The 26,133-nt window shown below is 36.5% G+C and overlaps 1 protein-coding gene across 3 annotated transcripts in view; it reads left to right on the top strand.

Annotated features, from left to right (window-relative positions):
* Exoc6b (exocyst complex component 6B) overlaps positions 1 to 26,133 on the top strand; it is a 522,886-nt gene that overhangs the window by 437,922 nt on the left and 58,831 nt on the right. Inside the window, exon 21 of one of the 3 annotated variants that reach the window (XR_011365308.1) lies at positions 4,249 to 4,294. The exons of the other annotated variants lie outside the window; for them this stretch is intronic. The gene's annotated coding sequence lies outside the window, so the exon portion shown is untranslated. The remainder of the gene's footprint in view (positions 1 to 4,248; positions 4,295 to 26,133) is intronic. 3 annotated transcript variants of the gene reach the window in all.

Raw genomic sequence — 26,133 nt, 5'->3', positions numbered from 1 at the left:
CAGGAAATACATCTTAGCAAATTAGAAGAGTTGATGAGCTGAGTCCTGCCAACATTGGGCACTTATCCAATATGACCTCCTACTGACCTGCTGGTACCTTGGCTCACCTCAGTGTACTTCACAGCCAGAAGCTTACCAGGTGAATTCACTTTTACCTCCTGATAAGGCAGCTGGACCCTGCCACACCCAGACTCACATCCAGTCTCCTTTCCTGCTTCCCCTGCTCACATGTCTGATAAACTCCAGGGTGATAATGCTATTGAGGTAACACAGGCTGTAAACCATATCAGTGTGTACATAGGTAGAGGGAGGAGTGAGGGGGAGGAAAAAGCAAAAAGGCTAAATGGAGAGTTCAGCTTTACCTCGACATGACCTTGGCAGCATATGAACCAGGAGAGAAATTGCCAGGAACTTTCAGCCATTTCTTTTTTTAAAGTATTGTTTGGACTTGGCTTTTCTGCAGAGCAACTTTTTGGGACTAGGGCAGGTGCACTTTCAGTGTTAGATATGTGCAAACCTAAAAGTACCCATCAAGATGAAAATGTGGTTTTTCTGTATAGGTATCCAAGCTACATTCCAATATCATCTCTCTTCCTTGTTTTTTTTTTTTTCTTTTCTTACCTCCTTCCCTTCATTAGTCCCTGTCTCTGTCTCTCCCTCTTTCACTTGCTCCTTTCTCTGCTTCTACCTTTTATAGACATGCTTCACCCACTTCTCCTGACAAACCACCTCTGACCCTCAAAGCACCCTCCTTGGGAGTCTTGGCACAATGTGTCAGATTCACCTAAGTACTCAGTGACAGGCCAAGATGTTCAAGAGGCAGAGATTTTAACTGCTACTCCCAACTAGTTAGAACATTCCCTCTGATCTCCATCTACTTGATTTAAACTTTTGAGAGAACACAGACCAGTATACAGAAAGAACATATCCCAACAATTCAAAGGGGAAGCATTTTAAAACCTTTACTCCTGGCCTCAAGCATGTCACTTAATCCCTCCCACCATCTGTTTCCTCATTTTGTGAACGTAATAGGAAACATATCGAAGCACCTAACTGCTAAACTGATAGGCAATGTCTCTGGACTGAGAGGCACATCTGGAGAGAGTATTGCTTAAGCAGTTTTATACTTGAGAACTGTTAACCAACATTGTTTGAGTTGCTCTTCTTCCCAAACAATTCAGCACATGTAAAGAAAATTCAGAGAGCAGAAGAAACATTTAGATTTCACTTAGAAATGCTTCATCAACTTACCATCAGTGGGAAAAACCATGTGCTTCAACTTAATACAAAGGAATGTCAGATTTTTTCATTTGTTTGACCATCCTGAAGATGACAATTTATAAGTAGGGGAAATTGATACCTGCTACTGATAAGTTTTGATCAAATTTTAGTAGTTGGTAGCAAATATTGATGAGGAATAAAACAGCTTAGATAAGCAGTACTATCACATTGTCAACAGAGACTTATTATAATGATCTCTGGTTAGCATGGGGAGGAAGATGAGGGAAGCAGACAGGTGGATTGCTAGACTCCATTAAAGGGTTCTTCAGTCAGTGGTTTAATATGTCTGAATAGTTCACATTTTCATCATTCTGAACACTTATCGATATTTGGAAGAAAGGAATATACATAAGCATTGTTCTATGCAGAGCGGAGATGAGACTTGGAATGGGCAAATAGTGTAGGACAACCTGTTGGCCTTTGTGTAAGATCTTGCTCACTGCTTCAGAGTAGAGTCCCTGAGACAACAATATTTCCAGGCTGCTTAGAATGAAGAGTTGTTGCAGTTACCTTCTGATACTTCAGAATTTTGTCTACTCAAGGCTTTTAACTACTACCGACAGGAAGCCCCAATTGCTCCAATCTCTGGGACTTAGGCTTCTGGAGGGAGCAGTGGCCAGAACTTGCCTCTAGCAGCTCCAGTTCTGGAAGCCTAAAACACTCAGCCCTTGGTTCTTTTCCACTAGAACACTGATGAAGGGATGGCAAGGAAGTTGGAACACCCAGGAAGCTTCCTGTTCCTGGTACCACCTCACATCTTGTGCCTGTTCACCACTTTAAAACCCCTCACTGTTACGGGAACAGGACAGAACTAAGTAGCATATTTGTACATTATCACAGGTAATTCTCCAACGTCCATGTGAGATAAAATTGTTTCTACTGAAACTCAAAGACTTTAAGCATCTTAGTCAAAGTCACACTAAGTGGCTGGACAAGAAATTGAACTTAGATTGGAGAGGGGATGGGAAAAACCAAAATGCTTAAGTAGGGATATAGGTTGACCCATTGTAACAGTGAGATGTACAAGACACTGTGTTGAAAATGAACTTTACAACTTTGGCTGTCGGGAAAGAGGGCAGTTGTGGAGGTGGGAGGGAAGGGATGGTAGGGGAAAATATAAAGGAGGAGGCAACAATAGGATAGGAAATGTACTCATTACCTTGCTCATGTAACTGTAACCCCTCTGTACAGTATTTTTACAATAAAAAAATACAAAAAATTGAACTTAGACTTCTGATGTCTAAGGTACTGTTTATGCTGTTTCTCTCCAGTGACCTTGGTTAAAGCCAATGTAGCTAAATGGGTAGCTTATGTCTGGAATAGTACACATTCATTCAGATAGCAAGAACTTTCTGTTGGTAACAATGCTGTCTTTAGTTATGTTTAGAATTCCTTACACTCAATAGACACATTTCTTCATATTTTAAAACAAATGCAGTCAAATAAATTAGGTCTAATTTATTTGGTCAGTTCTAGGGCTTAAATGGACAGAATTCCTCCTGTTCTTGATTGGCTTTCTTGCTCATGGGTGGCACTTGAGCCATGCCTCTGGTCCTCCAGCTTTTTGCTAGTTAATTGGAGATAGACTTTCACAGACCTTTCTGCTGAGGCTGGTTTTCAATTGAGATCCTCTAGTTCTCACCCTTCTTAGTAACTAGGGTGGTGTGAACCACTGGTGCTAGGCTAAACCTATTTAAATAAGAAATACTACATTGTCGCTGGGCACTGGTGGCTCACACCTGTAATCCTAGATCTCAGGAGGCTGAGATCTGAGTATTGTGGTTCAAAGCCAGCCCGGGCAGGAAAGTCTGTGAGACTCTTATCTCCAATAAACTACTAGAAAACCGGAAGTGGTGCTGTGGCTCAAGCGGTAGAGCGCTCGCCTTTAGTTGAAGAGCTGAGGGACAGCGCCCAAACCCAGAGTTCAAGCCTCACGACCGACCCCCCCTCCCCAAAAAAAGAAAAAAAATACTACATTGTCATCACCCATACTTGAAAATTAACATTTTTATATGTTTCATCTCTAAAAGTCAGAAGCCAGAGGAAATATAAAAAGAAAAGAAATAATCCACATATTTAGCATATGTAATATCCTACTCCCCCAAGGCTAGGCTAAGTCCATCCTTGCCATGAATTTGTTGTTATCCTTTCAGGCTTTTAAATACTTTCAGGCCATCCATGAATAATATTTATTGTTGTTTTATGTGGTTTCTCAATTTATGTATGTGTACCACACCATGTATCGTTCTGTGCATTTTTCCTTAAATATGATTGTGAGATTTATCCGTGTAAGTAATGTGAACTAATATGTTCCTTTTATTGTTGTAAACTTTTTCATTGCATCAATTTACCACACTTTGCTATTCTTTGTTCTACTGATGAAATGTTGAAATTGTTTCCATCTTCATTGTTGTTACAAATAGCACTTCATGGAACATTCTTAAGCTTGTCTTGTGCATAGAAGAATTTTTTTAGAAGTTTTTAAGCTAAAAGTATACTTAGGAATGGAGTTATTTGCTTATAAAATTGCTTTTTTTGATATGTAAGATTTTTATTTGGTGGAATTAAAAAGTGGAACTGTAAGATTATGTGTACAGTAGAAGAAAAGAGTGAAGGCATAGTGTTAATTAAAGTATAGAAATAAGAGATGCTGGGTACTATGACTCTAACAGTGTTCCCATTCAACAAACAGAGCAGCAGTCTTTCATTCCATAGGAACAAGAAAGTGGAGTATAAATGGCACTTGTTCTTTATTTGGTACATTATCCTTTTCCTCATACATGTGGGGATAGGCCCATTCTTTAATTCAGAAAAAAGAAATAAAATAGCTCATGCCTAGATTCAAACACCAGCCAACTCTGGTATTCTAAGCAAACTGCTTTCAGGATCTTCCTAGCATTCTGACTGTCAAAATGCTTTACTGTGATGCCTGTAGCAGAACCTGAAAGAGAGAATTTTCTTTTGCAGGAGTGGCTGAGAACAGCGAGACTGTGCATTGTCTGGGCATTCTGCTGTATGTATGAAGTGTTTATTTACTTTATTTAGTGGCGGTGGCTGTGACTTTATCTTCGTCTAGCTCATTTTCCAGTGTAACAGGATAAGACCACTCCTGCCATTATGATTTACCATGCAGTAAACAATGAAGGCTTTTGGATTGCATTTTATAGAATTGCTTTATTCAGCCTCTCCTTCCAACCCTTTTGGGAAAGAATTGACAATTGATATTTCTCTTTTGGACTTCTCGGTGAATTCAGCATTCCTAGATTTGGTTTCTGTTTGTTATTTGGCTTGTAAAATCCATTGCTTTGGGGATAAGACTGGCTGGTGTCCAGTGTAATAGTTTTCCATTTACTAGTCTACCCAGTGGCAGGAGGGGAAAGACAATGTGGCTTGCTCCGGCCCTCAGTTGCTTTTTCCATATTCTATTCCAAACAAAGCATTGTCCCTGTCCCAAACTATTAAAGATTAAGTATCATTTTTGACCATGGAGCATACAGCCTTTACCCAACAATCCATCTTAAGTCATGGTAAATTTAGGTACATTGAAGCCAAGGTGCTAACCAGAGATGGGTTGTTTAGGTTTGCCACTGGCTGCTATCCTGTTATTAACCTGACAGATGGTTATCCAGTTAATTATCATTCTAGGAGTCAGTTAACTTCATAGGGAAAGTTTATTTCATCAGCAGATGAGGACAGAATTTCTGGAGACTGTGTTGTGAGGCTCTCATGGAGTTTTCAATCCACTATCAAATGTAACTTCATTCCAATTCTAAATTGCATCTTACTTAAATCTAGGTCTGTTTATATTCTGTGAATCCATTTTCTTTTTTTATCAGTGTGCCTTATTTACTGTCTGCATGTTTGTCATATTAACTTTAGTTACTTAGTTCCTCTAAGGCAAGCCTTGTTCTCCTTTTACCCCCTTGGTGAATTTCAATGCTCAATGCCTTTGTCTTGCTGATTTTCAGTAAGTATATATTGAATTAATTCCATATGTCTTTGGAGAGATGAATTCAGAACTTTTAAAAAGCAGGAAAGATACACATTGAAAGCATCTAAGCCAAATTTCAATCCGTATGCAACCAGAATGCTATTTTGCCAGTGTTCTCAAATTTAATTTCAACTTAAATAGCAGAAGTAATGCATGTCACTTCATTGTGCACTTTGCTACATACATTTTATATTTAAAATCTTCCTGATTAAACAGGAAGATTATTTATAAGCCAGAGCTTCTAATAACTTATCCCACTCCCAGACCAATGTTTAATCGTTTCGTCTTTTTTTCTTTTTTTAAGTATGTGTACACCGAACTCAGAGGATTCTGTTGCCTGACTAAGTGTTAGGATTTCATGTAGGAGGTTCAGGGAACCTCACCTTCTAAACAAAGACTACCAGCTGCCTATAAGCTTTGATCTGCTTACTAGATTCTATACAATTTTAGCTCAAGAGGTTACCCAAGAATGCATTTTGCTTCCCTTTGTAAGCAAGAGTGAAGACCCAAGAAGGGAAAAATGCCAAAGTTCTTGATCCTAAAATTCATTGTTCATTCATTCTTTTTTTTCTCCCAAAACACTGTTATGTTGAAGAAACATACTCTGATTTTCCTAACCAGCAAGTTATCTCCTGAAGGTATAGGGAAAGAATAAAGACTGGCAAACAACAAATCTATTTCTATATCTGTAGCTACCTGCTTGTGTGAGGGTAAGCAACTAATCTAACCTTTCTGGCATCTCTTACATCCATAGTAATTGGAGGTAGTCATAATATTCAGTGCAAATCCTATGAAATTAAGAAACTTGCGAGAGAGGTCGGGTTAGGAAGGATAGGGAGATTGATGAAAAGGGTGACATTAAGTAAGATGCATTGTATTCATAAACTGATTTGTTGAATGGTAACTCCTTTGTACAAGGACTTAAAGATAATAAAATATAATTTTAAAAACCGAGCCAAAAACATTGCATTTCATGGGGGAGGGCATATTTTAAGAAGAATGCTGATGAATAACATTTAGAAGAATAAGCTAACTGGGCTCATAAGGGGTCTGGAAATTTTATTTAAAGGACTGTGGGTATTTCTTGGTAAAGAAAACTGGAAGATTCGTAATATCTAGCTTCAAATATATGGAAGTCAAGTTTATAGAGAGAATTATATTTACTTCTGTGTTGCTAAGTAGGATCGGTGACTGGAAGTTTAGGGAAAGCAGATTGCCTCAATATAAAAGATGGTCCATAGCTAGAGGTCTCAAAACTTCAAGCAGCCTACCTTTCCTATAACTAGAAGCATGTGAGCAGAAAACAGAGCCACATTTATTAAAGGTGTTTTAGATTGGATAGCAAATTATATTAAATGATTCCCAAGGTCTTTTTCAAAGCTAAAATTTTCTGATTTTGTGACTAGACTAACTCAGCTCCTTTCAGCTCTCACTTCTACAATCCTACAAAATCTATACATTGTAGCAAAATTGTCTTAAACTCCTAAGTACAAGAAGACTAGATAAGGTGAATAGCTCTATTCTCATTGTGGCAGAACATCTTAGTCTCTGATATGAACCCACATTCCCCGAGAGGGGGTGCTCCAAGCATTTTCTTATTTTGCTATTCTCCCTCCTTCAAACACATCTGCCACTTTTTTTCCCTTCTTTTTCTTCTTCTTGGTGATTTTTTTTTTTATTTCTTTGAATCTTTACAGGTGGTAGCAATTTTGGTTCATCTGACTTGATGGTATGAAATTCTAAATAGTTGGGGGTCATTTGGAATGATTACTTTTTTCTTTGTATTCTAGGAGCCTGAGGGAGTGTGTTTGGAGCTGCTTAGTTTATAGTCCTTGTCAACATAAACTCTATTCATCTTCTCATCTCCAAAGAACAGACAGCAGAGGGTTCATATCACAGATGCCATGTAGCAGACACACACAAAGTTACATAGAATTAGAGTAGTCTCTAAACTGGATAAAGTTAGTAGGTTGTTTTTTTTTTTGTTTCTAACTCAGTGGTTTAGGGAAAAATAATTCTATAGATTGTCACCAGCTAGAAAAATAAGACCTCAGTTTTGTTGAACAGTCTGCAATAGGAAAGCTCTTGGAATATGCTCTTGCATGTGGGAATATCTTCACCTCACCATCCCCCCCCAAGGATTAAGTTACAGAGAATTGCAGCTATTACAAGGAAATTGCCAAGATCTTCTCTGTTCTCTTATCAAATGATCTGGATGGCTCTTTTTTACTTCCCCCCATTCCCCTTGCTGAAATCTGCTGGAGCCTATGTTGTATATGAGATTCTTTTCCATTACACTTTCAGGGTGTTTGAAATCCTGTCTAGATTATTGGCTATGGGACAGAGAAAAGGAATCTTTGAACTTGATATGTGTGGTGACATTTTTAAAGCAATCTCCTCCAGCTTCACAGAGGTTGTGTTAGTGACCCTCTGTTCCTAATTGTTGTTTACACAATCAAAACTGGATGTAACTTGTTTTCCTATGAGCTGGTTCCAAAGTATGAATTTTTAAAAGTAGATTGCCATACAGGGGGGTTACAGTTACATGAATAAAGAAATTAGTACATTTCCTATCTAGCATTGTTACCCCCTCCTTTGTTTTTCCTCTACTGTCCCTTCCCTCCTCACCTCCCCAACTCCACCCCACCTCAAGTTGTAAAGCTTGTTTTCAACATACTGTCTTGTATATCTTGACAGTGAGTCAACCTGTATCCTTATTTCAGCATTTTGTTATTTCCCTTCCCCTCCCCAAATTAGAAAAATGTATATATAAGATGCAGGACACTGGAATCAAATACATTGAAAATAGGGGTTATACCATGTAGGAAGAACATACAAAAGAAACAAAAAAAAATCTCATAGTACATTATAAGTACATTAAAAACAACAGCAAGAAAGATAAAACCCGGGGGGGGAGAGGGGGGAGGCTGGGAAGGGATGTGAAGGGTAAACAAAGGAGGAGGCTGCAATGCTTGGTAAGAAATGTACGCATTATCCTGCCCATGTAATTGTAACTCCTCTGTACAGTATGTTCACAAATAAAATTAAATTAAATTTAAAAAAAAAAGAAAGATAAAACCTCTTGTGTCTCTATCTTGGGGTTCATTTTGCTTAGAATCATCTTATATGGTCACATGTACACAGCTTTTGACCTTTTCTGCTTGCCCCAGACATATACTAGTTATTGCAAATAAGGGAAACTATGAGACCCATGTTTCTTTGGGCCTGGTTTACTTCACTTAATATAATTTTTTCCAAGTCTTTCCATTTCCTAACAAATGAGGCAATGTCATTCTGATAGAGGCATAGAATTCAGATATCTATATCTATATCTATATCTATGTCTATCTATCTATCTGTCTGTCTATCTATCTATCACATTTTTTTGATCTGTTCATCTACTGAGGGACATCTGGGTTGGTTCCATATCTTAGCTATGGTAAATAATGCTGCAATAAACATAGTTGTGCTGGTAGCTGTAGTATACCCTTGTTTGTGATCAGTTGAGTAAATGCCTAAAAGTGGGATTGCTGGGTCATAGGAGAGCTCTATGTGTAATCTTTTGAGGAACCTCCATAGTGCCTTCCAAAGTGGTTGAACAAGTTTACACTCCCACCAACAATGCAGTAGGGTTCCTTTTGGCCACATCCCCTCCAGCATCTGTTATTAGATTTCTTGATTATAGACATTCTAACTGGGGTGAGGTGGAATCTCAATGTTGTTTTGTTTTGCATTTTTTTATGGCTAGAGAGGTTGAGCATTTCTTCATGTGTCTATTGGTCATTCTTATTTCCTCTTTAGAGAAGTCTCTCTTTAAGTCGTTTAGCCCACTTATTAATCAGGCGGTTGTTTCTTTGAAGATTGGTTGTTGGGGGATTTAATTTTTCAAGTTCCAGGCATATTTGAGATATGTGACCCTTGTCTGTTGTATGGCTAGTGAAGATCTTCACCCATCTGTGGGCTTTCTATTGATCTTGCTATTTCCTTTACCATGCAGAATCTCTGCAGTTGTCCCAACTCCCATTTGTCCAACCTTTCTTTGATTTGTTGTGTTTCTGGGTCTTTATTAAGAAAATTTTGGCCTGTGCCAAGGAGACCTAGAATTTCCCCTATTCCTTCCTGTAATCTTCTCAGGTATCTGCTTTGACTTCAAGGTCTTGATCCATTTGGAGTTGATTCTGGTGCAGGGTGATATATAAGGATTTAGCTTTAGTTTTCTACAGGTGTTTAATCAATTTTGCCAGCACCATTTACTGAAGAGGCTGTCTTTCTTCCATTCTATTTTTTTTAGCTCCCTTATCAAAGATTAGGTGAGTATAGGTCTGTGGGTTCATTTCTGGATCTTCAGTTCTATTCCAGGTCTGTTCTTGTGCCAGTACCAAGCTGTTTTGATTACTATGGCTTTGTATTAGAGTTTGAAGTTTGGTATTGTTACTTCGTCAGCACTGTTCTTTCTGCTAAGGATTATTTTTGCTCTTTGGGGTCTTTTATTGTTCCATAGGAATTTTGGAGTTGCTTCTTCTATTTCATTGAAGAATGAGGTTGGGATATTAACAAGTATTGCATTGAATTTGTAGATAGCCTTTGGCATTATTGCCATTTTCACGATGTTAATCCTCCCAATCCAGGAACATGGGAGGTTTTTGCCATTCTTTCTTAATGCCCTAATCAACTGCACCTCATCCTGTGAAATCAAAGTACAATAGCTTCATAGCATTCCTCTTAGATTCATGCTTGTGCTTGCATATGTGCATGCGCCCACGCGCCCACACGCACACACAATCCTTCATATATCCATATTTCTCTGTGTGATTGAAGTGATTGATTTACTCTTGAATCTTAACTTTATTATATATAAACCAAAGGACAATGCTTAATTTGTACTACTGCTTTTCAAGGCAAAGAATCCAGAATGGTATTTTAGGTGAAACCAGCAACAGCTAATGTGATGAGAGCAACCAGAGTACTCCTACACTATTAACAAGAGTGGAAAGTGATACAACTACTATGGAAAATTGTTTAGCAATTTCTTAAAAGTGAGCGTACTCTTGCATAATAACTCAGCCATTTTGGTTCTTTATCTAATATAAAAATAAATCTACAAAAGACTTATAATGTTCATCACTACTGACTGTATTTATAATTCTAAAAAATGGAAATATTCTAAGAGTCCACCAATAGGAGACTATAATAACAAATTATAGTATATGCACAAAATGGAGTACTATTCAAGACAAACACTCTACCACTGAGCCACCTTCCCAGCCCATGGAGTAACTATTCAATAGAAGAGAAATAATTATTGATGCATTCATGTAACACCAGTATAGCTGTATCTCTAAAACACAGAAGAACATATTGTGTGCTTATGTTTATGTTAAATTTTGCAACAAGTGACTGTCTCCAATATTTGTGAATTAAGAAAAACTAATGTAGATAAAGAAAAATAAAAAAATAAAGCCTCTGAGGATTGGCAAGTTGGTGTTAGGAATGCCCTATTTTAATGGGAATTTTGGGTTATACCAGTTCATGAATTTGTCAGAACTTACCTAATTGTACACTTAAGATCTATGCATTTCATCATATTGAAATGCTGCCCCTAAATAAAAGTAGAAGTATAAGCACATAATATGCATAATGAAATTTTCTACAACTTACTTTGAAATAAATCTAAAAAGTAATAATTAATGAATGTATGTGTATAATAAGACAAACAGTAAAATGTGAATTGTAGAATTTAGGTGCTGACATATGGATATTTGCTGTTAAATTTCTTTAACTTTTCTGAATGTTTGAAAATTGTATAAAATCTTGAGGAATGGTTAGGAAGCAGTAACAGCTACAATGACAAGAAAAGCAAAACTTAAAATCCTCAGTGGATCAATTACTTTCTCTTCTTGTATGTGTGAGGCCTTCTGATACCTTTTAATATTAGTATTATTTACTCATTCACTTGGTCATTAAGTATTCTTTTTTACTAACATATATTAGTTGTGCAAAAGGGTTTTCATTGTGACATTCCCATACATGTATGCAATGTAGTCAATCAAACCCAACCCCTATCACTCTCCCTTACCATTTTGCTTCTTTCTTAAAACAATTTCAACAAGTTTCATTATGAAAACAAACTACTTTGGCCATATTTATCTCCATTAACCCTCTCCTTTTCCATTGGCACCTACCCAATGAAGCCTATATTACTTTTCTTATCACACTTTTTAAGTGTGTATTAATTATACTCAGGGACATTAAGCATTCTTAGGGCCGTGCTTCTGTGTCAGCCCTAGTCTCCATGCTGGGAACATCAAGTAAACATTAATCATGTCACTAAGGATCTCACAGTCTAATGGTGAAGGTATGTCCGTGCTCTTGTTGCTTGAATTTCCATAAAGAATGACAGCACTGTTTTCTCACTGTCTTTGTTTTAATAGTCTGGGAATTTTTTAAGTACCTGAGAGAATTCAGGACCATGTAGGTTTAAGCAGCATGTAAGTATCCGATCATAACTAGCCAGTGTTGAAGTTACTGAAAGACTCTGAGACTTTAAGAGATTGAACCAGCTTCCTCCTGAAAACTAAAGGATGGAAGTTTCTAGATAATGTCCTATGGGAAATGACCCAAATGCTTGGTTAAAATATTTCCATGTCTATTTAACTGCAGCTCTTCAAAGGCCTTGTATTTTAGGAACTGGAAGACTGTGTAAGACCATGGGACTGCCCTCCCCGCCCCCTACCGCCCCCTGTCTCCCCCCATGCCACCTCCTCATCAGCCTTGTACTACCTTGTGACTAGCCCTTCCCTGGGAATTTGGAGTGAACAGGAGAACTAACTACTGCTTTGATCTTTTTCAAGATAAGGAGGCATCAGTGTTTCATTGCTCTTTCTAAATCTTCCTAATTCTACAGACTTCACAAATCCTGCCTCCATCAGGATCTTCTAGTAGATGACAGACATGTAACTCAAGCTTTATGTGTTAACAGGCCTTGTTAACACACTGCATTCAGCTAATGGTAAACATCAGAATAATATGTTGCCTTTAGTATTGATTTAATGACCAGAGATTGATAGTAGTTTTTTGGTTTTGCAAAGATTGGTTTACTGAAGATCAACTAATTTTAATGATGAAATTTTGGCTCCAAAACAAATGTAATTTATCCAATTCTAACATTGTCAAAGATGAAATTTAGGGGAAAAAAGGTTTAATCAGAGAGCCAAGAACATAATTCAAGCCTGGGTTTAAAAATGAAAACAACTTGTTTAGTCAAACGTTGCCTTTCTTAAGAAAGAAGATGTGTTTTATTAATTTATTCTTTAAAGCTGTGTGACTTCTGAAAGATGGAAAAGATTTTGCGAATATTATTTTCAGATGTGGCAAATCCATGTTGGCAGGACTAGCTTATATGCAGACATTTTGAATAATACCTATTTCACCTGGCCTGCCTCCTGTCACATGTGTGTTTTCCTTTGTGGGGAGAAAACACTTTGCACTGTCATTTTTATTCTAGTACATGATGAGATGGGGCAGGAGGGAGTCAGCCCAGGGACAATGACTACTTACACAAAACAAAGGATGGTAAGGATTGTTTTAGGCCCAAATTCCATGCCCTGGAACCTGGAATAAATAAGTTCCAGATACTCACTTTTATCCGCAGCCTCTTTTATTCATAGATACATGCAAAGTACCATGCAGATACTTAAGTGCTAAAAACTATGGAATAAGTCTGTAATCTCAAATAGAAAATTTGACACTAGAAGAGATGTAGTAATCATCCAACCCTGTGATTTATAGATTTAGTTCATCTTGAAGTACCTGGAAGCTTCTTAAAATTAGGTGGATTTCAGGGCCATAATGATTCTACTCTACTATAGTTTAAGCAACCCACATGTTCAGATGATCAGCCAGTTGTGAATGACACAGTATCATACTCACCATCCTTAATCTTAGCTTTACAGATATAGTAGTTAGTGCCTGGAGAAGTGTGTTATGCCTATAGTCACTCAACTAAAGCCAGAGTTGAACCCCAGTCTTTTATTTCCCATTCCAGGGCCTTTTCATTACCTTGAAGGAACTGTTGCAGAGATCAACTATGTCATGCCTTTTCTACGAACTAAATCACTTAAATTCCCTAAACTTTAGTTACTTTATCTGCAAAATGATTTGATAATATCTCTGTTGTTATGTTCATGGCGCCATAACAAATTACCATCAATGTTGTGTCTTAAAACAACAAATTATTTTCTAACAGTTCTGGATCAAAATCAAGATATCAGAAGGGCTGTGCTTCCTCCAAAGCTGCTGAGGGAAAATCTGTCCTGTTCTCTGCCAGTATCTGGTGGCTCCAGAGGTTCCTTGGCTTATATATACCTTCTCTAACTCCAGTCTCTGCTTTGATCTTTATATGACCTTCTCTATTCCCTGTGTCATCTATCTCTTATAAGGACATATTTTGTTCAACTTAGGGCCAGCTTGGTTGAAAGGTTTTGAGATTCTTAACTAAATTACACCTGTAAAGATCCTATTTCAAAACTAGAGTTGGGAAGGAAGAACTCGCATTCACAGATACTGGAGGTACTTGGGATAGGCTTTTTAGAATCACCATTGGACCCACTGTAATCTACCATCTGGCCTTCAAAAGTTCACATACATCTCATGTCCAAAACACAATTACCCCTTTCCAACATCTGCAACATCTTCAACCTATTGTGGTCATAACTTTAAGGTCTCATCTGAATATCACCTGCCCAAATCTTATCAACTAGATAAATATAGGTAAGGCTCTGAGTATGGTCTATTCTGAGGCAAAAGTTTTCTCTGTGAACCAGTAAGCCCAGAAAACAAATTTATCTTCTTCCAAAATACAACCCTGAGACAGAAGTATGGTAGATATTTCCATTTCAAATGGGAGAAATTGAGAATACAAAGGGGTTACCTGTTCTAAGTGGGTTGGAATCCAGCAAGGAACATGCCATTAAGTTTCAAGGCCTGGGACTAATCCTTTGTGGCTGCTTTCTTAACATTCTGGGCTCATAGCTCTGCCTTTCATCTCTATGATTACTCCAATAGCAGAACTTCTGTATCCATGTCTTTGCCCCAGAACTCATTTTTTTCCCTTCTCTTGAATGCTAATATGTAAATATGCAAAGTGACTCCATTAGCCTATTTTCGGTGTGTAGAATACACACACACACACACACACACACACACACACACACACACACACACACACACACACACACACACACACACACACACACACACACACACACACACACACACACACACACACACACACATTGCACTGGTCCTGTGGATTGAACTCAGGGCTTTTTCCCTTTTTTCTCAAGGATAGTACTCTACCATTTGAGCTACAGCTCCATTCTTAAGGCTTTTTGGTGGTTAATTGGAGATAAGATTCTCATCATCTTCCCTGCCTGAGGCTGATTTCAAAGAACAATCCTCAGATCTTAGCCTCCTGAGTAGCTAGGATTTCAGGCATGAGCCAGTAACACTCAAGCTGATTGTTGAATTTTTTTAATCCAACAGCTCTTCTTTACTTCCACCTGCATTTTCCCAAGGTAGCAGTGTTTCTTCTGATACACACTATTTAAAAGCTGGTAGGCATTATCTTGTATGTGTCACAGGGCTCTATAATATGAGACAAAAAGGCCCTCTATAGAGCTTTCCTAGAATGCCACATCTCTGATACTGATTCTTGACTTCTGCTGAGCTTGTTGAGAGAATTAGTAAGTCACATACCATTATCTAACCCAAAAGGTTATCTAGCCATGTCTTTGGCTCTATCTCCTAACCATACTTTTTGGTGTCTGGATAAACCAAAAATCTAAATCATTAAGTGCTGTTTCCTTTCCTATTATTATCTCTCTTCTCTCAAATTTCACTATAAGTAATGAAGAGAAGTCAAATGACAGTTACAACATTTTATGTGGAGATTTCCTCCACTAAATACACAAATACATTTCTTGCAAGGTCTGTTGTCCAATCAATTGTAAAACACAATTTAGCCAAGTTTTCTAACACTATATAATAGCATCACTTTCCTACAGTTTTCAATAACATGATCCTCATTTTCTTGTGAGACTTCATCTGAAGCATTTTTATATTTGTATATTTCTACCCACCATTCTGGTCAAGATTATATGTATATTTCCTATACTCTTTCCTATATTCCTTAGTTATATCTGAGCCTGCCTTAGAATTATGCTAATATTTCTACCAACAATGTTTTTTCTGTCATTAACCTCCAAATTTTGCCATCCTCTTCCCATTACCTAATTTCATTGACACATCTACACTTTTAGGTATTTGTTATACTACTATTCATCTTCCAGGTACCAAAATCTGTATTAGCTTCCTGGGGCTATTGGAATAAAATTACCATAAGTTTAGTGGCTTAAAACAACAAAAATTATTTCTTTACAGTTTTGGGATTCAGAAATCTTAAAAGGTTTGAACAGACCCTCTGAAGGTTCTAGGGGAGAATCCTTTCCTTACATTTTTGGCTTCTAATGGCTCTAAGCATTCCTTGGCCTATGACTTATATAACTTGAGTCTTTATCTCTGTGTTCTCCTTTTTTAATCTTACAGGAAACTTGTCATTGATTTTTGGATCTACCCAGTAATCCTGAATGATTTTAAATACCTTTTCCCAAATAAGATCCCAAGTCTGTCAGATACCAAAACTGAAGCTTGTATTCTTTACAAAATATTGTCTCCCAAGATGTTCTTTTTTTTTAGAATAGAAGTTACATGAACAGTATATCACACCTATCACAATAGCAGACGATAAGGAGGCATATTCCATCAGCCTTCTTCCAACACATACAGAGAGAAAGGGTGGTTATGATACCCAATGATCAACACATTAATGTCTTTTCTCTGTAGGAAGACATAATATGGGCAAATGTGTATGTGACTCTGGGTGCCTGAAGTACTATTGAAGCCATAACTTCAATAGTATATGGCTTCAGACTTCATGTCATTGCCTATGTAGAAAATTAAAATTAAATGCTATTCTAAATCCCTCTAATCTCTTAGCACATCTATCTTGTAAATGCATGCCTTCATTTTCAGGGGGAGTCATAATGAGGATGAATTTGATTTATTATCTTTTCTTACCTCTGGAACAATAACCCAGTCATCATGCATGTGACAGCAGTGTGTCATCTTCATACCTACTGCTTCCTGATAAGGCATTTACAATTATTCCTCCCTTGAAGTAGTAGTGTCTGATGGGAAACAAGTTGTCTTACCTAAAACATAAACTCCTGTGTATACTTGGAACATGTAAGTGCCTCAAAAATCTATTTTATGAGATGATTTGTTATGAATGGTGTAGATTCTAAGTAGAAAGAGTTCATCAAAGAAAGATTTTAGACAAGCTTGTTAAATAATTAAAGTAGACCTTTTTTTAAAAAACTATGGAAACGTTACCAATATCAAATAGAAAATAACTAAATGAAATTATAAAGACCTTTGCTGCTTTGATTTTTAGAAAAATTGAAAAAAAATTGAAAATTGTGTTTTCAGCAAGTGGTGAAAGGAAAAGGAACTATAAATTATTCAAAAAAAAGTTCATAATAGATTTGAAGCCAAGCAAATTTATTAGCTTACAGAAATCTAAATTTTGCCAAGTATGTGCATGTCTAGACATTGCTATCAGGATAAAAAAGATACTGTCCAGTTTGATCCAATATAATGGGGGCTTTAACTGGACAACATATTATGACTTTAGGGCCATGTTATAAAAAAAATGTTGTCTTCATCTCAGGAATTATGAAAGTAATTGAAACTCGATCATGTCTCCCTCTGTGGTTTTCAAGCCCTTTATTAGTTTCTGAAAGAAAGATATACTTAAAGTAACTCAGGGAATATGTATTTTTGTCAACAATCACCATGTGGCAGATACTATGAAGTCATCAAAAAACAATATAAGCTAAGTCACTACATTTGAATAGGTAGTTCTAGATAATGCAAGTCAAAATTGAGTTTATTTAACCTTAATAGCTGATAAGGTTATTACATTATGTTGAATCGTATGAAACTATCAATATTCAACAGGAATAACAATTTGATGCAATTAGATGGATGGCTCCTAAGATGATGACTTTTTTCTTGTATCATTGGCATCACTTTGTTATAATAAATCAGAAATCATCATAAGAAGCAAGTAAAGTCATTGGCTAGTAGGTTTTATTGCATACTTGACTCACTTGCCTATTAACAAGCATTTATTGACTACAGTCTCTTTGCCAAGTGTTTGTCCCCAGTCACTTTACATGTGATGAGATCAGACAAGAAATAAATATCCATACAAGTAAAAAGTAAATTACATATAGTGATAAACATTATGAAGAAAATAAGCTATATATGTTTCACTTTTGTAAATGCTATATTAAAACTACCCATTTAAAAGAAACTTTATTTCTGGGTTTTCTATTCTATTTCAATTCTATTCCTTTGGTCCTCAGGTCTGTGCCAGTACCAAGCTGTTTTGATTACTATGGCTTTGTAGTAGAGTTTGAAATTTGGTATTGATATTCCTCACACTATTCTTTCTGTTAATGAACCCACAGACCTATAGCCACCTAATCTTTGATAAGTGAGCTAAAAAAAAATAGAATGGAAGAAAGACAGCCTCTTCAGTAAATGGTGCTGGCAAAATTAGTTAAATACCTGTAGAAAACTAAAGTTAGATCTTTATATATCACCCTGCACCTTAATCAACTCCAAATGGATCAAAGACCTCAAAGTCAAAGCAGACACCTTGAAAACATTACATAATAGAAGGAATAGGGGAAACTCTAGGGCTCCTTGGCACAGGCCAAAATTTTCTTAATAAAGACCCAGAAACACAACAATTCAAAGAAAGGTTGGACAAATGGGATTGCATGAAGCTGCAGAGCTTCTTCATGGCAAAGGGCATAGCTAGCAAGATCAATAGAAAGCCCATGGATTGGGAGAAGATCTTCACTAGCCATACAATGGACAAGGGTCTCATATCTAAAATATACTTGGAACTCAAAAAATTAAATCCCCCAACAACAAATCCTCAAAGAAACAACTGCCCAATAAATAAGTGGGCTAAAGACTTACAGAGAAAATAATCTGAAGAGGAAAGAAGGATGGCCAATAGACACATGAAGAAATGCGCAACCTCTCTAGCCATAAAAGAAGTGCAAATCAAAACAACATTGAGATACCACCTCACCCCAGTTAGAATTACTATAATCAAGAAAGCTAATAACAACAGATGCTGGAGGGGATGTGGCCAGAAGGGAACCCTACTGCATTGTTGGTGGGAGTGTAAACTTGTTCAACCACTTTGGAAAGTAGTATGGAGGTTCCTCAAAAGACTCTACATAGAGCTCCCCTATGACCCAGCAATCCCACTTTTGGGCATTTACCCAAATGATCACAAACAAGACCATACTAAAGCTACCAGCACAACTATGTTTATTGCAGCATTATTTCCATAGCTAAGATATGGAACCAGCCCAGATGCCCCTCAGAAGATGAATGGATCAAGAAAATGTATTTATACACAGTAGAATTCTGTGCCTCCATCAGAAAGAATGACATTGCCCCATTTGTTAGGAAATGGAAAAACTTATATTTTGGAAAAAATTATATTAAGTGAAGTAAACCAGGCCCAAAGATGTATAGGTCCTGTTGTTTCCCTTATTTGCAATAACTAGTATATGTCTGGGACAAGCAGAAAAGGTCAAAAGGTATGTACATATGACCAGATAAGATGATGTTAAGCGAAATGAACCCCAAGATAGGGACACAAGTGTTTTTTTTCTTTCATGCTATTGTTCCTAACGTATTTATAATGTGCCATGTGATTTTTTGTTTGTTTGTTTCTCTGTATGTTCCTCCCCCATGGTATAATCCCTGTTTTCACTGTATTTGATGTCGGTGCTCTGCATCTTTTATATATACTTCTCTAACTTGGGGAGGGGAAAAAACAAAATGTTTGAATAGGGATCCAGGTTAACACATTGTAACAATGAGATGTACAAGACACTATGTTGAAAAAAACAAACTTTACAATTTAGGGGGGGAGGGGAGAGGGAGTGTAGTTGTGGAGGTGGGAGGGAAGGGATGGTAGGGGAAAAACAAAGGAGGAGGTAACAATGCTTGATAGGAAATGTACTCATTACCATACTCATGTAACTGTAACCCCTCTGTACAGTATTTTTTCAGTAAGAGACGTATTTAAAAAAAATAAAAGACACTTTATGTATCTTTTACAGAGTTAAAAATAAAATCCCTGGCTAGATGTCCTGGTTCACTCCTATAATCCAAACACTTAAGAACTCTAGGCAGGCAGAGATAAGTTCAAGGCTAGACTGGGCTTTAGAGCAAGACTTCGTCTCCAAAAATATTTTTAAAAGGATACAAATCCTCTGTGTGTGTGTCTGTGTGTGTGTCTTTGTGTATGTTTCTGTGTGTGTGTTGTTATCCACCATCCACAGATAGAAAACATTTTTTTTTAGGATTTAGTCCAGGAAAATGTTTGCCTCTTTACATGAACTTCATTGAAATTAGAAATATAATGTATTTCTCTTTATGTTTAGATGCCAAAAAAAGCCAGTAAAACTACATTTAGTGCTCTAATACAGTAATAAATTCATCCAAAGTCTGATTTATCTATCTTTCTTGTCTTTTTCTGTGTTTTTCTATTTACCTTAAATTTTTTTTGATAGTGGGCAAAGTATGAATAACAATTTTTGTTAATATACCACTAATTTATCTTACAAATATTTTTTGAGTATTGACTCCTGGGCACAGAGAGGTAAAGCAATCAACATGACAGGTGTGTAGAAGGCAATTTTATCTGAAAATGAACTTTTATTGTTCTCTGAGAAATAAACAGCTGTTATTATTCAGCTCAATGTTTTGATGGAAAACTGGATATTCATATAGCTGGTAATAGTCTCTGAATTAACCTACATTGCATATAGCATGTGACAAAAATTGAGATAAGTTCAAGCCAGAATTCCTCCTCTGCCTATAAAACCTTATAGTTCTACAAATTTGTTAAATACTATTATTTTTAAGAATCTTTACTAAGTGCTACATATAATACCCATATCCTATCTTTCAAGACCTTCAATCAACTGGTAAATAAGAACACAAATTGAAGACCCCAGGACTTCAAGTGCAATTGCAGGTCTTATACATGAGACATGAAATTAAAATAATGAAAAAATTGAACACATTTAGTTGTTGTCATTATCAATTTTTTCTATTCTCTGTGTAGTTCATATTCTGTCAGCAGAAGACAGGTTATGTGGAGAACAATTTCTAGTGAACGGATAAGAATCCCAGGACCACTGACCAGTATAACTATCACCAGAATCATTCTGAGATTTGCTTGTATATTATTGTAGAATATTTGGTGAAAGGTTCCTTAGAGACAACTAGCCTATCTTCTCCCTACACCATAAAAGATTGATGACAACCTTTCTAATTCTCTGCAATTCTTAAAAACAAAGTCCAAGTTCACAGCATCATAATATGCCTTCTAAACTTCTTCATAAGCTGAATCAAAGCAAATTGTTAAAGAACCGAAGTATTCACTTTGAAAAAAAAAAAAAAACGTACCAACTTCCCTTACTCTTCTCCTTGCCCCACCCCCCACCAAAAAATACTAGCTGTTGGTCAATCATTCTATTATAATAAATTTGCAAATTTCCTATGCTTGCTTTCCAAGACAGCTGAAGAGTTTACATAAAGTAGTTGCACTTGGAGACTTTAGCCTGCCAAAAAGTGTCATAATTTCATAGCAAATCTAAAAGGGAGGACTTTTGACATCTGGATAGACTTGGAAAAGTCAGGAATACACCATCAGGTCATCACAGTGTGTTATCCTTGGGAAACCCTGGAAAAGCCAAAAGAAAATTCATCAGTTTTTCAAAGGCACTAAGCAAACAATTGCATCTATATAACAATGACAGCAAGTCCAGTATCTTTTTGGTCTCAACTAGTAGTCTTTGCTGAGTTGTTGCCTGACTACGTTAAGTGTTCTATTGCCAGGAATTGCAGGGAAACAATGAAAATTGCAGGCCCTGCCTCTTGGAGTTTGTACTTTAGAAAATAAGCCAGGCAGCACACAATGTAAGAATGAGTGATTCTATGAAAGAGGAAGTACAAAGAATTGTTGAGCATAATTTATAGAGAGCCAACCTAATTTGTAGAAGCTAGGGACTTTTTGAGGGAAAGTAACATTTAAAGTAAGAGTTGAAGAATAAAGGAGAGTGCCAGTGGCTCATATCTGTAATCCTAGCTACTGAGCAGGATGAGATTTGAGGACTGCAGTTTGAACAAAGCTAGCCTGGGCAGGAAATATCATGAAACTCTTACCTCCAGTTAACCAATAAAAAGCCAGAAGTAGAGCTGTGGCTGTAGGCACTAGCCTTGAACTAAAAAGCTCAGGGATAGCTCTCAGATCCTGAATTCAAACCTGATGATTGGCACAAAATTTAAAAAAAAAAAAAAGAGTAATGACAAGAACTGGTACAGATGAAAAATTGAAAGAGTTAAGAATCTTTAGAGTTTTGAGAAATGAACAAATAGTCATTGTGATTAAAAAAAAAAAAACAGATCTCGGTTCCATAGCCATATTAGATTTTTTAGTTTTTTTTTAATTCAAAAACAATTAGCCATCAATAGTATTTAAGCAAGACACTTACATAATCAGCCTTTTTTTTTCAGTCACAGTGATTATAAGTTGGAATCAAAGATTTATTGTAAGAGACTTTTTACAGTCATTCTAGAAAAGATTTAAGGGACTGTGAGCATAGTTCCTTGATTATTCAGGCCTAATTATTAAAAAGATCCATGGTATATCTAATGTGGAAATGTCACATTTTTTAAAGTAATAGATTTTTTATAACAGTTTAAAATTCATAGATGAGTTAATCAAAGAGTAGAGTTCTACATACCTGCTCATTTCCTATCCTTGCTATAGCTTCTTGTATTGTGTAAATGTAGTATTAGTGTGGTACATTTGTTAAAATTGATGAATGAATATTGATATTAACTAAATAACATAATTAACATTAGGCTCTGCTCTTTATAGTATACATTCTATGGGTTTTGGCAAATGTATAGTATCATACATTTGCCTTGTGTATCATATATATGCCCTACCTCTTCTTCCCTTCCTAGTTCCTCATGCCCAGATCCCTGATAACTACTGATCTTTTTATTGCTTTCACAATTTTGTTTTGTTTTGTTTTGTTTTTTGTCAGTCATGGGGCTTGAACTCTGGGCTTGGGTGCCATCCCTCAGCTCTTCAGTTCAAGGCGAGCGCTCTACCACTTGAACCACAGTGCCACTTCCATGCTTTCACAAATTTTATCTTTCTAGAATATCCTATGGTTGAAGTCATACAGCATACAGCTTTAGATTAGCGTTTTTCCTAGTAATTTGCTTTTTAAATTGCTCCAAATTTTTTCATGGCTTGATAACTTATTTCTTTTTTTAATCATTGAACAATGTGTTTATCCATTCATCCATTGAAAAACATCTTGGTTGCTTCCAACTTTAAGAAAAGCCACTTAACATATATGCAGGCTTCCAATTTATTCAAGCAAACACCAATTACTGAATTAATTATATGCTAACAATAAGTTTAGTTTTATAAGAACTAGACATAATACCTTCTAAGTGGTGATAATGTTTTGCATTCCTACAAGCAGTGAATGAGAGTTCCTGTTGCTTCACAGCCTCAATAGCTTTTAATGCCAGTGTTTGGGTTTTAACCATTGTGGTAAGTATGTAGTGCTTTCTCATTTTTGTTTAAGTTGCAATTCCTGGTGGCATACAGTGATATTGTAGACTCCTATGGATAGTTCCTATTTCTCCAATAATCAATATGGAAACTACCCCCTTTTAATGTTGCATTATATAATATATTTTAATAGATATTTAATTAGAATTAGTTTCTGTTTAGGGTTTAACATCCTGGATATTTAAGTGCATTTTTCCTTTGTATATATTGTGTTTTTATGTTTTCTCTTCTTAAAGCATCAAACTTGGAAGAAAAAAAAGTTCTCTATGATTAAGAACAATATAAGGATGTCTACTCTCATTATGTCTAGTAAACAGTATAATAGAGATGGTAGCTGGGCAATTAGACAAGAAAAGAAAATAAATGGCCTTCAAATTAGAAAGACAGAAGTAACACTTTGGGTTGTTTGGTACTGGAATTTGAACTGGAGTTGTATTGCATGTGTGTACCTGCAGATAGGCAGATGCTCTATCACTGAGCCATGTCCCTAGTCCTTTTGCTTTTGGTTTGTTTTCAGACAAGCAGTGGTCTCTCACACTATTGCCCCAAACCTTAATCTTTCCCCTGCTGCCTCTTGAGTTGCTCAAATACAGGTATTGTACATTTGTGCCGTGATGCCTAGCCCAGAAGTAACACAATCTTTAATTGAAGATGACATGATAATATATATAGAAAATCCTAAATCCACTAAATTCAGCAGGGTTGCAGCATACAACCTTGTACTTGTATATCATATTCATCATACACAAATACATTGTATTTCTATAATACCAATGTGCAAAAAATGAAATTAAGTAGAACAACTTATTATCATTTCAAAAAGTGAAATACTCAGTGATAAATTTAACAAATCAAGTAAAACTCATACCTATATAAACTACAAAACATGGTTGAAAGAAATTAAAGAACTGTTATTCTACACTAATCAAGACTGTGTTGGGTACTGTGTTCAGGGTAGACATGTAGATCACCAGGACAGAATTTAAAGTTGGGGAGGAGAGGAACTCTTGTATTGATGGACAATTAAATTTTGACAACTGTGTAGACAATTAACTGAGGGAAGGACTATGTGTTCAACAAATACTATTTTGACAACTGGATCTCTAGAGACAAAAGTATGACAGTAGGCCTTTTGACATAATACACTACTAAGACATTTTTGTCACTCATTGTGAAAAAACACATGACGCAAATAACTGTGGGAGGATATAGTTATTTTAGCTTATAGATTCCAAGGTTTCCAGCTATCATAGTGGGAAGAGCATGATAGGACAAAGCAGCTCACTTTGAGGTGCCAGGAAGCAGAGTCCGTGCTCTGGGATTTCTCCTCTCCCTCCCCACCCCCATATTCTGTCTAAGCTCACAGAGCAGAAAGCAAAATGTGGCCTACTTTCAGGTCAGTGGATTCTCCTTCCCTCTAGAAATACCTTATCAAGTTGATAGTCAGAATTAACCATCACATACATCATGCACAAAAACGAACTGAAAATCTATCAAAGACTTAATATAAGACCTGAACTTACAGTTCTACAGAAGTAGCATGAGAGTAAACCATCTGATGCCCTTAAGTTAGGCAGCAATACCATTTTAGATTAAAAAAAAAATATATGAGAAGTAAAAAAACGATTTGCAATGCCATCAAGAAAGTGAAAAGGCAAGTAAGAATGAGAGAAAAGTTAACAAGTCATAATGCCTGAGAGAAGAGACTTATGGTCAAAATATGAAGTATTTCTTAATACTTAATAGAATTTAATAATAAAGATAAAAATCTCAAATTTTAAAATAAAAAAATTTGAATAGAGATTTCTACAAAGAAAACAAACAAATAGCTAATAAGTACCTAAAAATGGTAACATCTTTAATCATTAGGGAACTTTAAAACTATAAGAGATAAAATTATACCCACTAGAATAACTATAGTTAGACAGACAGACAGCTAAAACTGTAGATGATAGGAAGGAATCAAACTTTTCCTGTCTGGCTGGGATGAACGTAAGTTGATGCAGCCACTTTGGAAAACAAGCTGATACTTCTCAAGTTAACTATGGTGTCACTGTACAACCCAGCGATTCCATTACTAAGTGTATGCTTAAAAGTACACTTAAAGTATGCTTAAAAGTAATCTTTTCTTTTTTCCTACAGAGCACTGAGTTAGAGGATGGGGAGAGGGGGAGAAAAACAATGAGAGACAGACAGAAGCAAAAAAAGAAATAAAAGAGAGAGAAAGACAGAAGAGCGGAAGTACGAAGAGAGGGAAGGGGGAAAGAAAATGCTTTCCCAGCCCCAAAATGAGAGATGTTTCTTTTCCTCTTTCATCCCAGTCTTGGCTCTTTCCTGCCTCTTCTCCACCCACACTTCAAGTCAACAGTCTCCCAGGAGCACTCAGTTTACAGCCCCTACTGCCGCAATGTCAAACTCCTTATACAGTGCAGAAATCCAAAAGTCATAGTATGTGGAGTCACACACAAACTGGCAATTACACAGAGATTCAGAGGTCAGGAAGGGGGTGAGGGTAAGAAGAACAGAGTTGACTCTGGGATACATTTAATTTCTTTTGCCATGGAGCTTGCTTCTGTTGTCAGCAAGAGGCTTTACTTTTGTTTATACTCCATTTTCTAGCATTTTGTTTAACGTCTATGCGTTGGTTTCTTTGCATATTTCCTTCTGTAAATGCGTTGGCACTTTGTTCCCTGAAGCACTTGCCTTCTTCCTTTATGAAAAAATGTTTAATTTGAAATCTGCACATTTTCTACTTCCTGATTCGATTCTCAGAAAAGTATATTAGGTCAATGATAAATAGCATTGATCAGAAGTAGAGATGGGTATTTGTCACAAAGCACGCATGCCTTCCTAGCTTGGATATAGTTCTATCTTAGTGATATATTAAGCTTTAGTAGTTTAATATTTTGTATTTCCCACTGCTTTATATAATACCTTTTAATTTATGCTCTATGAATGTTGATAAGTGAGTGGATGCATGAATGGGCTACCTGGATCAGCTCTACCTGATTCTGGAGCTTTTGCTCTTTTCTATTATTTT

The sequence above is a fragment of the Dipodomys merriami genome, unplaced genomic scaffold, assembly GCF_024711535.1.
Source record: "Dipodomys merriami isolate MVZ:Mamm:240054 unplaced genomic scaffold, mDipMer1.0.p SCAF_37, whole genome shotgun sequence".
NCBI lineage: Eukaryota > Metazoa > Chordata > Mammalia > Rodentia > Heteromyidae > Dipodomys > Dipodomys merriami.
This window is presented reverse-complemented; position numbering and strand designations above follow the sequence as displayed.